Source organism: Callospermophilus lateralis, chromosome 11, assembly GCF_048772815.1.
Source record: "Callospermophilus lateralis isolate mCalLat2 chromosome 11, mCalLat2.hap1, whole genome shotgun sequence".
NCBI lineage: Eukaryota > Metazoa > Chordata > Mammalia > Rodentia > Sciuridae > Callospermophilus > Callospermophilus lateralis.
Genome location: NC_135315.1, coordinates 30543409 through 30560246, shown reverse-complemented (window position 1 = coordinate 30560246; position 16838 = coordinate 30543409).

The following is a 16838-nucleotide window of genomic DNA, read 5'->3' as shown; positions in this document are numbered from 1 at the left end:
AGATAAAGGCACCTAAAACATACATTGGAGAAAAGATAACCCCTTCAAAAAATAGTGCTGGGAAAATGGATATCCATATGTAGCAAAATGAAATTAAACCTCTATTAAACCTCACCATGCATAAAACTCAACTCAAAGTGAATTAAGGACCTATGAATTAGACCAGAGACCCTGTGCCTAATAGAATTTCCAGGATATATAAAGAGCTCAGAAAACTTAACACCTAAATAAATAAACAAATAACCCAGTCAATAAATGGGGTAAGGAACTGAACAGATACTTCTCAGAAGAAGACATGCAATCAACAAATATATGAAAAAAATGTTGAATTTCTCTAGTAATTAGAGAAATGCAAATCAAAACTAAGATTTCTTCTCACTCCAGTCAGAATGGCAATTATCAAGAACATAAACAATAATAAGTGTTGGTGAGGATGTGGGGGAAAAGGTACACTCATATATTGCTGGTGGGATTGCAAAATGGTGCAACCACTTTGAAAAGCAGTATGGAGATTTCTTAGAAAACTTGGAATGGAACCACCATTTGATCTAGCTATCCCACTTTTTGATCTATACTCAAAAGACTGAAAATCAGCATACTATAGTGACACAGCCATATCAATGTTTATAGCAGCTCTATTCACAATAGCAAAACTGTGGAACCAACCTAGATCCCTTCAGTAGATGAATGGATAAAGAAATTGTGGTATATATACACAATGGAATATTATTCAGCATTAAAAGAGAATAAAATTATGGCATTTGCTGGTAAATGGATGGAATTGGGGAATATCATGCTAAGTGAAGTAAGCCAATACCCCCAAACCAAAGGCTGAACGTTCTGATAAGTGGATGCTGATCCATAATGGGGGGTGGGGCATGGGAAGAATGGAGGAAATTTGATTGGGCAAAGGGAGGGGATGGCAGGGGAGGGGGCATGGAGACAGAAAAGATGGTGGAATGAGATGGACATCAATACCCTAGGTAGATGTATGACTGCACAAATGGTGCGATTCTACTTTGTGTACGACCAGAGAAATGAAATGTTGTGCTCCATTTGTGTACAATGAATTGAAATGCATTCTGCTATTATGTATAACTAATTAGAACAACAACAAAAAAAGAAAGCTATGTTCAAATTATTTTGAGAAGGAGTACATGTTACTCCCCCTGAATGATTCATGATGCTACCAGCATACAAGAAGGGTTGGAATCCTATAGCAGAAGCCAAACGAATAAGAAGCATTTACCTTTCTGTGACTAAAGTATTTACCTTTCTGTGACTAAACCTTTATGAGCCTGGAATTCCATGCCCACCAACTCTGGGGATAGAGATCCTGCTCATCTCTCAAGGCTGAGTTTTTTTTAAAGTATTTATTATTTTTTAGATATAGATGGACATAACACAATGCCTTTATTTTTATGTGGTGCTGAGGATGGAACCCGCGGGTCCCGCCCATGCTAGGCGAGCGCTTTACCATTGAGCCACAATCCTAGCCCCAAGGCTGAGTTTTTTTTAAACATATAGATCAAGTGCCAGACTCTGATTTAGGAGTAGATCAGAGAATTTTAAGTATGTATTTCAAAACAATTCTAATAAAGAGCTACTCAATTAGCTTCCACTTTTGAGGCTTTCTTGGAAAGGCCCCAATTCTGAATCCGAGTTAACACTCCCCTTTATTCAGGAATCTATGGATTAACAGGTGTTCACACCAGCAAAATTACCATAGTTTGCCTATTATTTTTGTTGGTAAGTCTACCTGTCTAATGATATAATGGATAATGAGGCATGTTTAAATGAATATCCTCTAAATAATAACTTAATTTTACACTTTTGAAGAAGATTAGTGGATTCTCCCAGTGCCCTGGACAGTTACACAATATAGGAAGAAAGCTGAATGGGGAACTTTTGGGGTCAGATTGTTCTGGGGTCTCATCAGAATTTAACCCAGGCCCAGTTTACATAAGTTTATGCTTTCCCTTTGCAGGGAAAGTGAATGACATCCTGCTGTCCCTAAGAGACCAGTAATTAACCAATTTGAAGGGCAAGTTGCATTAACACAGAACAATTTGTAAATAGGGATTTCTTTAGCAGCTACTATGCATTTATAGCCAATTTCATTGTGACTTTGCTTAAGGCACAGTGAAGTCCTAACAGAAATAAGAAAATATTGCCTAGGAAGTAACTTAAATATTAATAATGTGCTAAAAAATTCCCTAGAGTCTTAAAAAACAAAGCAAAACAAACAAGACAGAAAACTTGTGCTGGCAGCTGTAGTAAATTTAGGATCTTGTGTGGTTAAAATACCAATATCATGGAAAACAATATTTTCACATCTTTTTTCCTGCTCTTGCAAACATCACGTATTCTAGCCTACAAAAGGTATGTGTTTTCTCAAACAAATGTTATATTGGCCATTGATCTTGTGAAGCACTTTCTGATTCTAGCAAAGAGTCCAGCCAGAATGGTGAAGTCACCCATATGTGGAGTTGTACCTTAGCCCAGAGTGGCAAATGAACCATAAGTAGCTTATGAAAACTGCCCCCTTATAACCTGCTTTTGCAGGGCAGATGGGCCAGGTCACTGCAGGTTGCTCTTGGCTCTTGTTTCTGAGAGGTCTATTGAAACCCAAGTTGAGTTGATTTTTCCACATCACACATATCCATCATGAAAAATGGGAACTGATTCCCATGATGGGAAACCAAAATCCCATCTATGTTGTTGGGCAGCAGCAGAAAGACATGTACACACTGACTTGTGATGGTGTTCCCTTGAACACGGGCCCCATCAGGCTTGGCAAGGTCATACATCTCTAGCACAGGTCTATGGTTGGATGGGGACCCCCTTGAGAAAATTAAGCTGAACTGTTTAGCAGAATCCACATTGGCCAGTCAGCTATTTGCTCTGTGGGTCAGTCTGGAATGGCATTGTCACTCATATGGAAAGAGGAGCAGGTGGGTCATTTCAGCTGGGGGCTCTGGACAATCATCTGCTTTTCTATGTTTGAGAGAGTAATGGCGGCTTGTGTTTCTGGAAACTCCACCTGTTTTCTTGGAATTGTCTGGCTTGTTTGTTCAGCTCAACAGTGGCAGGTTTGAGATGGTATTATTTAGGGAAATATCAAGTGTTTCGAGCTGAACAAGAGGCATTGTGTCCTGAGAGAATGCATATATCAAATAATAAGTGGAAACTTCTCATTTGCAATATATAGTGACAATGGAGCCAGTAACATTATAGGAAAGTGGAACCCGAGTTGAGTGCTCAGATCTCTCGAGCTCTTCCTCCCGTCTCTGTCCTTTGTCCCAGGTCATGTACTCCCTCTTTAGAGCAATATTTTCTTGCCTGTACAGCAGGTGACCTGGTTCAACACTTCATTCACATACAGGTGAGAAAGAGGTTGGACGATGGTTGGGCTAAATTCCCCCATCATATAACGTCTTTGGAGGGCTGATAATCTTCAAAGAATAAGATGGGGCACAGACTTTGACTCAGTGACCACAGGAATGGTTAAGAAGGTCTGCCTGGCTATAAATGGAGCTCTCTTAACTCCTTGTGTGCACTGAGTGGAATTCAACACATAACAAACACTCCAATCCCATGTATTCCCAAGTGCATATCCATCAAATCCAAACTTTAAACTTGAGTAAATATATCTGTCTTACAAAGTCCAAGGTATTTATTACAGGGATCACCCACTTCAGGAATTTAAACAATGTTCAGACCAAGGAAAAATTCCTTACCAGGGTTTTAAACTCCGTTTCCCCTCTCTCCAGCTGGCTAGCAGAGCCTGGCATGAAAGCAAGTGAACCAAGCAGTTCCCACTCTCCCCTCCCTGAGTCCCTCACTCCCTCGCCTCTTTAACCCCTCCTTGCCCAACCACAGGGATTTGCATCATTTACCCAAAAAAATGTGGTGGATTGGTGCCAAGCTGGCTGGAGGCCTCCAGGGGACATGCAGGGTGGTAAGAACAATCCTGCTCCCCCATCCCCGTCATGTCACACTCTGCAAGAATCAAATAGATGTAAATGAGAATATCATAGAAATGTATTTTCTTGTCTCTCCCTCAGCTACCTCCCCCTGTTCTCCCCTCCCCACCCACTATCTAATAATAGGCTATTAATTTCAGCCATTTCAGACTGTCTGAAGTGTGGTGTGTGAACTGTGGCTGCATCAATCAGAATTGTGTGTCTAGCTATTTCCAGCATTCCCTGTTGGCATAAAGAAAGCCTGGTTTGTCTGCTCCAGCCCACTGTGGCTGAGATCTCCATTGACTGGTAACGGAATGAACGGGGCTGGGGACTTCTGCAGTTGGGTCAGCAAGAGCAGGCACAGACAGAGGAGGGAGAGGATGGGGCTGATGCAGGGAGGGTGGAGAAAAGCAGGATGGACAGTGACAGGGTGTTTATCCGGCCAAGGCAGATAAGGGGGTCTGGGCAGCACCGTCTTACACATTGCCAACCATGCTGGCTCTGGCTGCGAGAGGTGAGTCGCCCACTCCTGGTGGTGACCCATGAAGGCTCTGCAATGTGTGTAGCAGGTTCCTTAACTCCCTGACTCACTGCTGCACAGTCCTGGCTGTAGAGTCATTATCTGTGACACCATAGCATTTTGTTGGGGGGATTTAAAGGTACAAGTGGCTACAAGAGGAAGTTTTTTTCACTCCTAACTGGTCATACACCCTGGTGATGTTTTCACCCCTTTCTTCAGAAGGCAAATATTCATTGGGCAGAACTCAAAATTTCTATCCCATCATATCTTTGGCAAAAATTTCTAGACTAAAAAATGATAACATAAAATGGACCCTTGATACATAGTTTGATATTTTACTGCATATAGCTAAAATCCTGCAGACATCATAAGACCCCAGTTTTTCTTACAGAATAATGACAGAAAACAATCTAGGTCTAAATGTTGGAAAATACTTATTTAATACTAGTGTAGGTGCAGGTTTACTTTTATTACTTCATCTGAAGAGTTGGGTGGAGCTGGCTAGGGCCCAGGAAAAGAAATTAAGGTACAGGGAGAGAAAATTAACTCCCTCCCACTTAATAAAAACAGAGAAAGAGGGTCCCCTTAAGTGTATGTACCTTATGGGCTTAGTTTGACCCCAGTAAAATCCATCCTTCCTATCCCTTGCCAGTATCCCAGGGTTGAGCTTGGCTTCAAAGACTGACATTCAGAGTGGGCGGGGGGAGGGGGAAAGGAAGGGAAGGATGAAGAGGGGCGGGGAGTCCACTGGGCATGGATCACCAGTGATGGTGAGAGGAACAGAGGCCACCCTGAGGGTACAGAAAGACACACAAGAGGGGACAATGCAAACGTCTGCATCAGCTTTAGCCAAAGATCCCCCCAAAGGATTCGCTGAAAAGAATACTGGCTTGGGCAGTTTGGAAGCCAGCCTCAACCTCCAGCTGTCCTGGAACGTGACAGCTCTGTGCCCTTGCTAGAGATTCCAAGTGGCATCTGCTCTAGTGTCTCCCACTCAAGCCTCCCCAAAACTTCTGTAGAGAAGAATATCTTTGGAGAGCAGAGGAGGTTCACAAGGATGCTAGCAGAGAGAACTCCACGGGCATCTGGCCTGCTCAGGAAAAGGCCAAGGCAGACCGGTTGGCAGTCTCCAGGGAAGGAGTGTGGTCTCTCCTCCTAGCTTCACCGCCCACAGTGTCAGGCTGACCCCGTGATTCTTGGAAGGCAGCAATAGCACAGCGGGCACAGAGGAACCTGGCAGATGGCACAAAGAGAGCCACTCACCTGCCTGTCCCCAAGACTCTGGTGTGTCAGGGAAGAGGCAAGATCCTGCTCCAATGAAGAAGGCATACTCAGGGCAGGCCATGGAGACTGTCAGTCAAGTAATTAACATCTGGGATGAGAATCTCGATGGTAGGTTCCAGAAATCTGTAATTCTAAATTTCCTAAATGATTTTTTCCCCCAGTATTTTTTTAGCTGTAGGTGGACACAATGGTTTTGTTTTTATTTATTTATTTTTATGTGATGCTGATGATCGAACCTAGTGCCTCACCCCCAAGACGAGTGCTCTACCACTGAGCCACAACCCCAGCCCTGATTTTTGTCCATTTTTCACTCATTCACCAAATATTGAGTACCTTCTCTGTGACAGGCATTGTTCTAGGAGATAGAGAGACGGAGGTACACAGAGTTCCTCGCCCTCGTGGAACTTCAAGCCTAGTGTGGAAGGACATAGTCGGAGTGTCCTGAGTCCTATGTGGAAATAGAAAGGAGCAGGAAGCAGTAGCCTCTGCAGCACTGAATGGGGGCCAGGGAAGTCAAGGCCAGCCTCACTGGTGAGGTGGAATTCAAGCGAAGATAGAACATGGTGAGGAAGAGGGCCGTGCCAGGACAGATTCTGCACAGAGGAACGGATAGGGCGAGGGCCCGAGGCATGAGTGTGAGTGAGCTCCAGGTGGTGACACAGTGGAGCCCGGGGGCCTCGGGAGTGATCAGAGGTGAGAGCCAAATGCATGAGGACACAATCCTGGAATTATGATAAAATACTGACAACTGCCCAGCCTGTGTTTTCCAAGAGCTAAACCTGTGGTGCAGACAACAGTGGCTCAGAGAAGGACCTGTCTGCCCCTCTGTTTGCTGTATATAAAAACCTTCCTGAAAGGAGCCTTACCTGACGGGAAGTACTAGATGTCAGGTAGTGTCCTTAAGACCACACGGGACAGGGTCCAGCTGAGATGGTTCTTCCTCTCGTGCACTCCCTGGACTTGGCAGGTCAAAGAGCAAACATCCCACATGCTCCTGTCTCTAGTTCCTTTACAACTCCCCTGATCCCTAACCCTGAGATGGGCATCTGGACACGGGTTGGCTTCCACCACATCCTGCTCTTGCTTCTAGCACTGACCTTGGGCCTTCCCTTGCCCTGTCTTCTCTGTCATATTTAGCTTGTCACCTGTTTGCAGCTTCCTGGTCCTGAGTCTATTAGACACATTTCCTTCTGGCATGGTCGTGACATTTTCTCTGGTGCAATTAAGAGCCAGATAAGTGAAAGGATGGGAAGAGACACTGTTTACCATCAAGGCCTTGGGGAAGGAAGTTACAGGGTGTTTGAGGGAAGGAGGGGGAGCCCATTCTCCTTGAAGTGGTAAAGCAACTAAAAGGAATAACGTATTGTGGCTTGTTCCAAAGGACTGTACTTTCATATCAGACGGGCATGGATTTGTAATCAAGAGTGTCTGACCAGAGGCTAGGAGTTACTTAATCACATTAAGATTCATTTTTTCCCCCTCACTTGTAAAATAAGAATAATACTTATCTTTCGGAACAGAATAGAAAATAGATGATCTATAAAATGCCACATGTCCTACAAGAACATGGTGAACATGTAATTTAACACAGTTGTTTTGTTTTTTTGCTATTATTATCCCTGGTAATAACAACTACAAAAGCACCCTGGAGGTCAAATTCTGGCAGGTCTTGATCGGGGAGATTAAATATCAGAGTGATAAGCTGCAGAGACAGGGCAGAGCCCTCCTGGGTCCCTTGCTCACCTTGCCTGCTGGGAGCTACCTCCTCCCAGCCCCGGTGAACTCTGGGTGGAGGATGCTACTGCATCACATGTTTCCCTTCCTGCTTTCTGTCTTCTTGTCTGGGCTCACATCTGTGCCCAGTCAGGCTGGATGGGTCCGTGTGAAGACCCAGGCTCAGGGTGATGTGACCCAGCTGTGACAACCTCTTATTGCAGTGGCTTGGCCTCTTCTCAGAGGGAGGCCAAATGAAGAAAAGAACTTTCCCTTGGCAGTTTCCACAAAGTGAAATGCCAGTCCCCAGCCTTTTGGATTTTCCCCTTCTGTTCACCCGCTGTTTATGGAAAATGAATCACAGGACTCACACACAAGCGGAGAGGTAGTCTGGGGATAAACAACACAACTTCCTGGACGCCCCTGGCCACTCATCACCAGGCTGGTTGTGACCCTCGAAGACCATTTGTTTGCAGAGACTAGTGAGTAGAAGGTGCTGCTGAGGTCAGAAGGGGAAAACACGTGCTCCAGGCTAATTAACGTTGGAGACAGCGTTCCCGTCTGCACATGGCCCCTTCCTGCCATGAGTCAAAACCACTCACTCTTGATCTCTCCAACTCCTGTCCCTCACCTCTTCCACAGCAAAGACCAAGAACAAAGGCCTGGGGAGACGAAAATAAGACAATGCCCTTGGAAACTTCCACTTTCAAATGGAAGTTCAGGTCAAATCCTTCAGCCATTTCCTTCCAGCCCTAGATGAGATGTTTGAAAGCTGTTTTTCTATCCAGGGACATATATCCACTTGAGGAAATGGGGATGTGTGTGTTGTGGTGGTAGTCACAGGGGCAGGTGACTAGAGATATAAAAATGGGGATGTTAGGATGATTTAATACATTTCACAGACTGGTTTGAAATACATCCCCTCCAGCAACTTATCTGCCTCCCGCAGATACTGTCACTTGCTTCTCTGGGTTCTTACAGCTCTTACAATGACTTCTGTATTCAAAGGATAATTATTTGCTCAGGCATCTACCTCCACACCGGGCAGGTAACCCTGTGGTGGCAAGGAGCCTGGCTTCCTCCTCTCCGAGTCCTTGCAGTCATCTCAGATTGTAATATGAGCTCAGTAAATGTTGGCTGAATGAATGAACGGGGCCTTCACTAACCATGATTTTCTTTGATTCCAACATCAGTGTTTGAAGATTCTCCTTTCCTTTCCTCTGCTTGCCTTTTCTCCTTCCCTCCCTCAATCCTTCCTCTCTCTCTCTCTCTTTCTTTACCTCTCCACTCCTATGCTATCCTCTCTTCTTCTCTCCTCTTTCTTTCTTCTTTTCAAGATAGAGCAAAGAAATTATGCAAAGCCCCGAGTCTCAAAACAAGAACAAACTCCTAGAACCCAGAGTGGGGGCCTGCAAGGTCTCCTGTGTGGCTGCTCCTCTCACCCTTTGCCTGTCATCAGCACCTTCAGGCTGAGCGCCCAGGACAGCTTGGCAGGGTCCCTGAACTCTCCAGGACACTTGCCCAGCCACTCTTTTCAATGCCCCACGTCTGCTCCCCTCACATCTCCCACTCACCCTGGTGCCCTCCCCCCCTCTCCTCTCCCTTTGGTGGACACACTACTTCATGCTTCATAAAGAAACGAGGAGCTCCTGAAGGGACACTCTCTGTTTCTCCTGCTGGGGTCATGGCCCCCCCCATTCTTCACCCTTCCTCTGCTCCTTTTCTTTCCGTGTGAAGGACAACAGGCCTCCCTCTGGTCTGGAGCCAGGCCTCCAGGTAGATGCCGGCCCTCTGCCTCTCTTCAGGAGCCACCAGCTGCTCCCACTTTTTTCTTGCATCTCCAGACCCCGCCCCCCACCTCCTGGATGATCACCCTCTGCAGGCCTCACACAGGCTGCTCTCAGCTGCTTAGAACAGCAGCACTTCCTTGAGACCACATCGCCTCAGAGGCAGCGAGCTCTTCAGCAGCGGTCTAAGCCGGCTGCCTCTACTTCCACTCCTCGACCTCTCCTTGCAGGCCTCCATGCCTCCACAGAAGTAAAGTGACTGATGGAATTCATTTACACATAGTTGGGGAGGTCACTTGCGGTTAACCTGGTGACCTCATAATACAGAGATGTTTTGAGTAGGTGTAGGTAGTGTAATACGCAGGTGGAGTACATTCATTTAACTTCCACACTAAGCTCACGGATCACTTCCAGCTGGGGTTTCAGGTGGGTGGAGCTCACCTGGCTTTGAGGATGGGTACTCTATTTGACCTAAGACTGTAAAATGGAAGGGCATCCAGAGGCTTAAAATGTTCAAAATGCTGCAGGCTGCAGTGTGGCTTTGCCCTGGAAGCACTGGGTGGCTGGGATGCACTTCTGTAAACTGTGACATGTTAGAGCAGGAAGCAACCCAGAAGTCGTCCCATCTGTCCCATCTAGAATGGGCAAAGGACTTTGCTCTTGAGAGTTAACACTGGGCTGTTACAAGTGACGGCTGAGATGATTTTGAAGTTCATTAACACTCAGAAGAAAAAGCCAAAGATAATTACTGATGAACTCCAAGGAGCCTGTAGGAAAGTAGTGGTGACTGACTGCCCCTCAACTGGCATCCCTGATCTTGTCTATTTATTTCACTGTACAGTCAAGGGAACTGAGATCTGTGGGTGGGAGGGAAGTGATTCTTCTGAGCTCTTCATTTCTAGTTCTAGGTGTGTCACAGAGAGGGAAAGCAGTGTTTCCCAGGTCACACAGCAATTCTGTGTTACACCTGGAACTAGAATGAAGACCACCTGATTTCATTTCCTGTGCTCATTTTTTTCCCTCCAAACTAAGCATCTGGAAAACTTAATGCATCTGAACAAGTGTGACAATGCAAGGGATACTCTGCAAGTTTTTCAGCAGGAAGAATGCACTGAAATGCGGGTGAGAAGTTGCGAGGTGCACAGTCGCGTGGAAAGCACAGGCAGGAAGGAGGACATGGATTCCCAAGTGGACTTGAAATGGCTGAACAGGACATGGATTAGGGCAGAGGAGGTGTCAGGGATGGGCGAGTGTGATTACAACAGAGGAGGAAGAATTCTTACTGCTATTAACAACGCTGACAGGACTGTTCATAAACAGGATCAAACACTGTTCTAGAAAGTGATGTTGAAAAGAACATTTCCCCTAGAAAGCCCAGACTAATCCCGTGTTTAAACAATCCTTGGATGTTGTATTGAAGGCTGCAGTTGCCTGTTTCTCCGAGTGCCAAACACCCATATGAAAACTAAAATATGAGCCAACATCTGAGTGTTTGGTCTATGTGACGCCAAGTGTCCTACAGGGCTGATGCAGAGACAGGAGGGCATGTGGTGCCGATCACTGTGTGGGCATTCTGTAGATTCCACTAGGACTGAAAAGTTTGGGACACATAGGAGATGCTCAATCTCATTCAAATAAAAATGCTGCCTAGAATAGCAAGTGGTCTATATAATAGCCGTCTACATAATACAGAAGAGCAGCCAATATGACGGCAATTATAGTGGCATGGAACTCCGACTCCCTCGGTAGTTTTGAGATTTTTTCTAAGAGATACGTGCCATTGTAAAGCCATGGGCTAGAGAGCAATGACTAGTGATGGGCTGGAAACAGATCCCCTGTGACCCTGGGGGAATCTGCATTTGGGTTTATCCATCTTTGAAATGTTTAGTAGAATGGCAGGTGCATAGTAGGTAGGTACTCAGTGTCAATTTTCATTCCATGATTTTGACACAGAGCTTAAAGCTCCTGGGGCCATTCGAGTGAAGCCCATTCTGTCTGATGCAAAGTTAGGAAGGCTCTGAAGCATTAACTTACTCGTCCAGTGCCACCCAGCTCGTCAATGGTGGGATCCAGGTTTGAACCTATGCCTTTTGGCTCTAAGTCTGATGTACTTTTCACCACATTATAATAATAAGCATATTATGTATATTACCATTTCTCCTTAGCAGGCTATAATTTTGGCAGTCCATACTAGATTTTATTTTCCACCCGTGGCTTGTGCAATCGTTACCACCACTGGGTATTTTTAACAGGCTGAGTGGATTTTTATGGAGAAACAAACTGATGCACGATCCTGAGAAATGGGCTGAACCGTACAGTGTGAGGCCCAGGAATAACCCAGATGAATCCATACACTGTTTTTAACTTGTCCTCTGGTGGGCTTGAGTCGATATTCAAGGTACTGTGCTGTTTTCAAATAAGGAGGCCTTCATAGCTTCCAGATGGTAGGGATTAACAAAACCATGTTTCCAATTTTCATTTTAATTTGTTTATTTGTTCCCTGAATCATTCATCTATCCATTAAACATTAATCAGGTACCAGGTACTATGCTAAGGGCTGGAGAAAAGAGGTAATATATATATATATATATATATATATATATATATATATATATATATATATATATATATATAGTCACAACCCTCAAGGAGCTTACGGTTTAGGTAGAAACAGACAAACCAACAATGAAGCATCAGAACAGATACCATGGAGATGGGCAGGGTATTATTGGATGTTCAGGATGGGCACCTATCTGAGTGGGACCAAGGAGCAGGGAAATGAGCACAGAAGGATTCCCAGAGGATCTGTGGATGCAAAGCATGGTCAGAGGTCCTTTGCAGCACAGATAATGGGGTGCAAGGAAGGTCTATTCTAGCCCAAGGGATCAGCAAAGGCATAGTGCAGGGTGCTGGGACTGCCTTTTGAGCAGAGTGTGTGGTCAGAGCAGAGGAGGATAACAGACAAGGCTGGAGGTATGAATAGACCCCAGGTTTATGAGAGGTCTTGGAATCCACAAGTTTTACCATTTGATTCTTAAAGAGGATTACTTTTTTACACCAAAGTCATGCCCATACTGCTGATCAAGATTCCTCCAAATTCTGTGATTGTGTACAAACACCAGCATGCATGCACACACACACACGTTATGCCTACACACTCAGTAAAGAACAATCAAAGGCGATTGCATGCCTAGATGGTTTCTTCTTTGTGGATAAAATTGGTGCCCTCCTTTGCACAGCCTGTTTGAATTGCCTCGTGGGAATAGTGGGTTCAGGTTCACAGCACTGGAAGGGAAGGAAGAGAAAGGCAGACACTCAGACAGAGATGGATGGACCCGTTGCCATGGACAGCCAGGCCTCACAGCACTCAAAGACATCATCAGGGCACATTGCCTCTAAACATTCAGGTGCACTCCACCTCTCAGCTGCTTGGGGTGGGGACACCTGCTCCTCCCCCAGAGTACATCTTTCCAAGGGAACGCAGAGGACAAGGCCTAGGGAAAGTGGCCACAGGTCATGGAAGAAGACCACAGATTTGTGTGTTGAGAAATTGTGAATCATAGAACCATAAACTATGAGTTGGATGTTTTAAGCAGCAAGTTAAACACCCCAGGAGACAGCCAGGGCTTTCTGTATCACTCCATGACTACTACTTGCTTTGTGTATTGCTCAAGGCTGGACGGGGAGTCTAAACAGTGGCCAGAATCCAAGAGAAAATCTGTATGTGTGGTGGAGGTCATAAAGAGTCATTTCTGCTTGGCTCCATTCTTAGAAAAATCTCTCTGTAAACTTTCATAGACAAAATTGGCATCTCAGATACAAAGTGGTCACCAGTTCTCAATCTGTCAAGGTTTAAATGTGTGTTTAACGACAGAGGGGAGAAAACCTGTTTATCTCAATTTTAATAAGCTCCACCAGCAAATTTGGAATATTGTATATCTCCCTGGACTTTTGGGAAGGGTGACTCCATTTGCATTAAGAATGTTGTAGGACACAATGGGTGTTTGTCTCTTGAGACATCCGCTCACTGTGTTTACCGCATGTGAGTATGGGTGGAACTGTGTCCTCTCACCCAAATGCATATGATGAGGTCTTAATTCCCAGTACTCTGGATTACAGTCAGACTGGGATCTGCAGGGGATTGGTACCAGAACCCTGTGAACACCCAAATCTGTGGATGTTCAAGCCCTTCATATAAAATGATGTAGTATTTTCCAATATACATTAAATCATCCTAGATCAGTTCTAATACCTAATACAATGTCAATGCAACATAGATAGCTGTATTGTTTAAGGAATAATGACAAGGAAAACTGGCTTTACCCATTCAGTATAGATGAAAAAAGAATTTTCCCAAGTATTTTCCATCTGAGGTTGGTTGAGACCACACATGTGGAACTTGTGGATACAGAGGGCAGAAGATACAACTATATTTGGATACGTAAGTGGAACTAGGATAAAAATAATGATAGAAATGTATTCATGGTGTTGACCAATGAGGCTGCTAAATGCTGCTGCCCCAGATCTGCACTGCTGACTCTTCTCTTCAGTTTTGCAAACCTTGTTGTCCAGCATTCCCCTGGATTCTGAGATCTGCCCCACATCTCCTATAAATTGTTCTATCTTAAGTTAGGAAACAACATTTTCTCTAGCTTGCAAGCAACTGTTTTTCTAATTCACTCCACACATTTTTTTCCCCTACTGAAATTTAAACGTTAATAAAGTTTTGATTTAAAATGTTCCCCTTGCTTAGTTCTTTGATTCTCCTATGTAGGATTTATGCATTCACTCATTGTTCGATAAATGCTTGCTATTACTTAGAAGTGAGTTACTTCAGATATGATTAAGTCGAGTTAAGTAGAGTCTTTGTAAATTCACTCTGATAGCTCCAGTGAAGAAAGGGGGAAACTTCGTTTAAACTTAGAGAATTTTACATGAGAAAGTGTTTATCAAGCATCTACTGTGTACAAAGGTTCATATCAAAATAATACAGAAGAAGACACGAAAGTCAGAACTTGCCTCTCTGTAGGGCACTTGCTATTGCTTCTTCAGACACATCAAACAGTTGACAAAAGGAGACAAGTTCTACACTGAGATCAAACCTTAAGAAAATGAGAAAAGTCATTTTGAATTATCTTAACCCAGATGATGCTACTTCAAGAAAATCTGTTGTGTTTATGGGGCACTGAACACTTCAATGCCCAAACTCGTTTGCTTCTCCCAGCAAACTGGTGGGTACTAGGAGTTATTTTCTGTATTCAGAGGAGGAAACTCAGCCTGACTGAAGTTAGGAACTTCCCAGAATCCTTTGCAGTCCTTAAAGGGCCACATAAACCCCCTCTAATGTTATATGCCCATTGTCACCTCCACCATCTCAAAGTGTTAAAAGACAAAAGAATCCTCTTATCCCCTCAAAAGAGTTAACAAAATAGGCAACCTTGTTCCCCACCTGAATGATGTCAGCACTGATACACCATGTGCCAAGTGTCCTGTTCTCTCCTGGGTTTGGCCCTGTGTTTTGTTTGGTTATTCTGTTCTCACCGGTAAGACATTGATGTTGTTTTATTTTAAATTCTGGGGGATGTGAGCTTTGGTAGCAGGCTACCAGGATTAGAACTGCAAAATGAATCAATAGATGTCTTCCATGGAATTCACTGCAATGAGAGTTTATACTTATCATTACTTGGCTCCTAGCCTCATTTACAGAGGCCAATCGGCAGCTCTCATCTCTTATAAAAGTTTCCATAAGACAAAACATAAGAGCTCTGTTCCATTTTTCCCTGGAATTCTTTATCTCTTATGAGCATCAGTAATCAAAATGGCATTTACTAGCTTGGCAAATGAATAAATCTTTAGTTTCCCACAATTCAGTTGTAGGCATTGAGCTCTCCTAAAGTTTCCATAGCAAACAGACAGCTGAGTGTTGTGAGAAAGAAAGAAAGAAAGAAAGAAAGAAAGAAAGAAAGAAAGAAAGAAAGAAGACAGACTAGTGTTAGCTACAAGAAAAAACAAAACAAAACAAAAAAACAGTATAACAAGGACCACACTGATTCTGCATTAGTTTCCTATGATTTGCAGAGTTTGTAATTTTTATCATTTACCTTTCTCTCCACTACACAAATTCCTAGAGGAGGGTTCATTTTTTATTCATTCTGAAAGTTCACCATCAATCATCCTCTTAAAGAGCTTGCCAGAAACTTGGACAGAACCTCATAATAAAATTGCACAGACAGAGGACTAATTGATTTCTATAAATAATGTTTAGCTGTAAAGATATGAAAGGTGGTTAGAACCACATGTATTAATCTCCCTTTTGCTCCATCTGCGTCTGCAAGAGCAGACTGTACCTTGACAAAGTACCCTGACTATTTTGCCCTGCAAACACACAGCAGGAGATTAACACCAGATGGCCCACCCCTCCCATCTCCCTGCCCTGCCCTCCTGGCTGGCCCCCACCTCCTCTGGCCAAATCCTCTAATTACCATTCCCCCGCCCCCCGCCTCCCCCCAGTTTGGATCCTATAATTTAAAAATTCTATTTCCATTACCATCCCTGCTCTGAAAACATGCACAAAAAGTTGACAGTCCCCCATTTCTGTCTGCCCCTCCACCTTCCTGTTCAACAAAAATGCAACCCAAACCCCAGATGCAAAAGAATTTAATAAGATTGTGAGGATGACAATGTTCAAGAAAAAGCAGGTGCTACTGGTGCTATAGTATTATTAATGGGTGCGTCTTGGAAAGAAGGAGGTTAGAGGTTAGAGCGGGTCTCTGGTGGATGCTCTCACCCATTACTATCTTGGATCACCTTGCACAGAAACGCTCAGTAGTTACCACTTGTCAACATAGTGGGATGGGAACAAAATTATATCTAGGGAAACACATTTGAGCTGGACAAAGATAATGCTAGCAGTTTCATATTTATTTAAAAGAACTTGCTGAGGTACCATCTGTTGGGCTAACCATGGTATGCCAAGGCTAGGGCTGCATCATAGATGTCCAATCCTAAATTACAAATTAGGTCATTGCAGCCTCAAAGGTTAATTCATAAGGACACTTTGTTAGCTGGGTTGTCAATCAGCTGGTTCTGATCCTAACTAAATACCAAATAAAATGTCACAACTTAGCATTGATTTTTTTGGGGGGGGCTATAGATTAAGTATGAAATGAATGATTATTTTCACTTGGGACAGAGAGAAAATTGTCACACTGGGCAGATTTCAACAAAATTGGCCTATTTCTTCTTCTTTTTTTCTTAGACAGCTCCTAGAGGGTGGTAGATAGTAGACAGATAGATAAGAGGACTGGGAATCTTTTGAATGAGGGAACATAGATGAGTCAATTTAAAGAAAGCAATTCCACATCAGTCTACTTCTGATAGCATTAACTATTCCTGCTGATTATCCTACTTGGAATACGGCTATAATTTCAAACCCTTTCAGGGGTACCTTCTTTTTCTGTAGCTTTTCATGCAAGGCAGATCAAACTTTCTCAAGGTTTTTATTTTAAGGGGAAAATGCATGGTGTGTTGTATAATTTTAAGTCTCAGTAAAGTTAACCACACTTG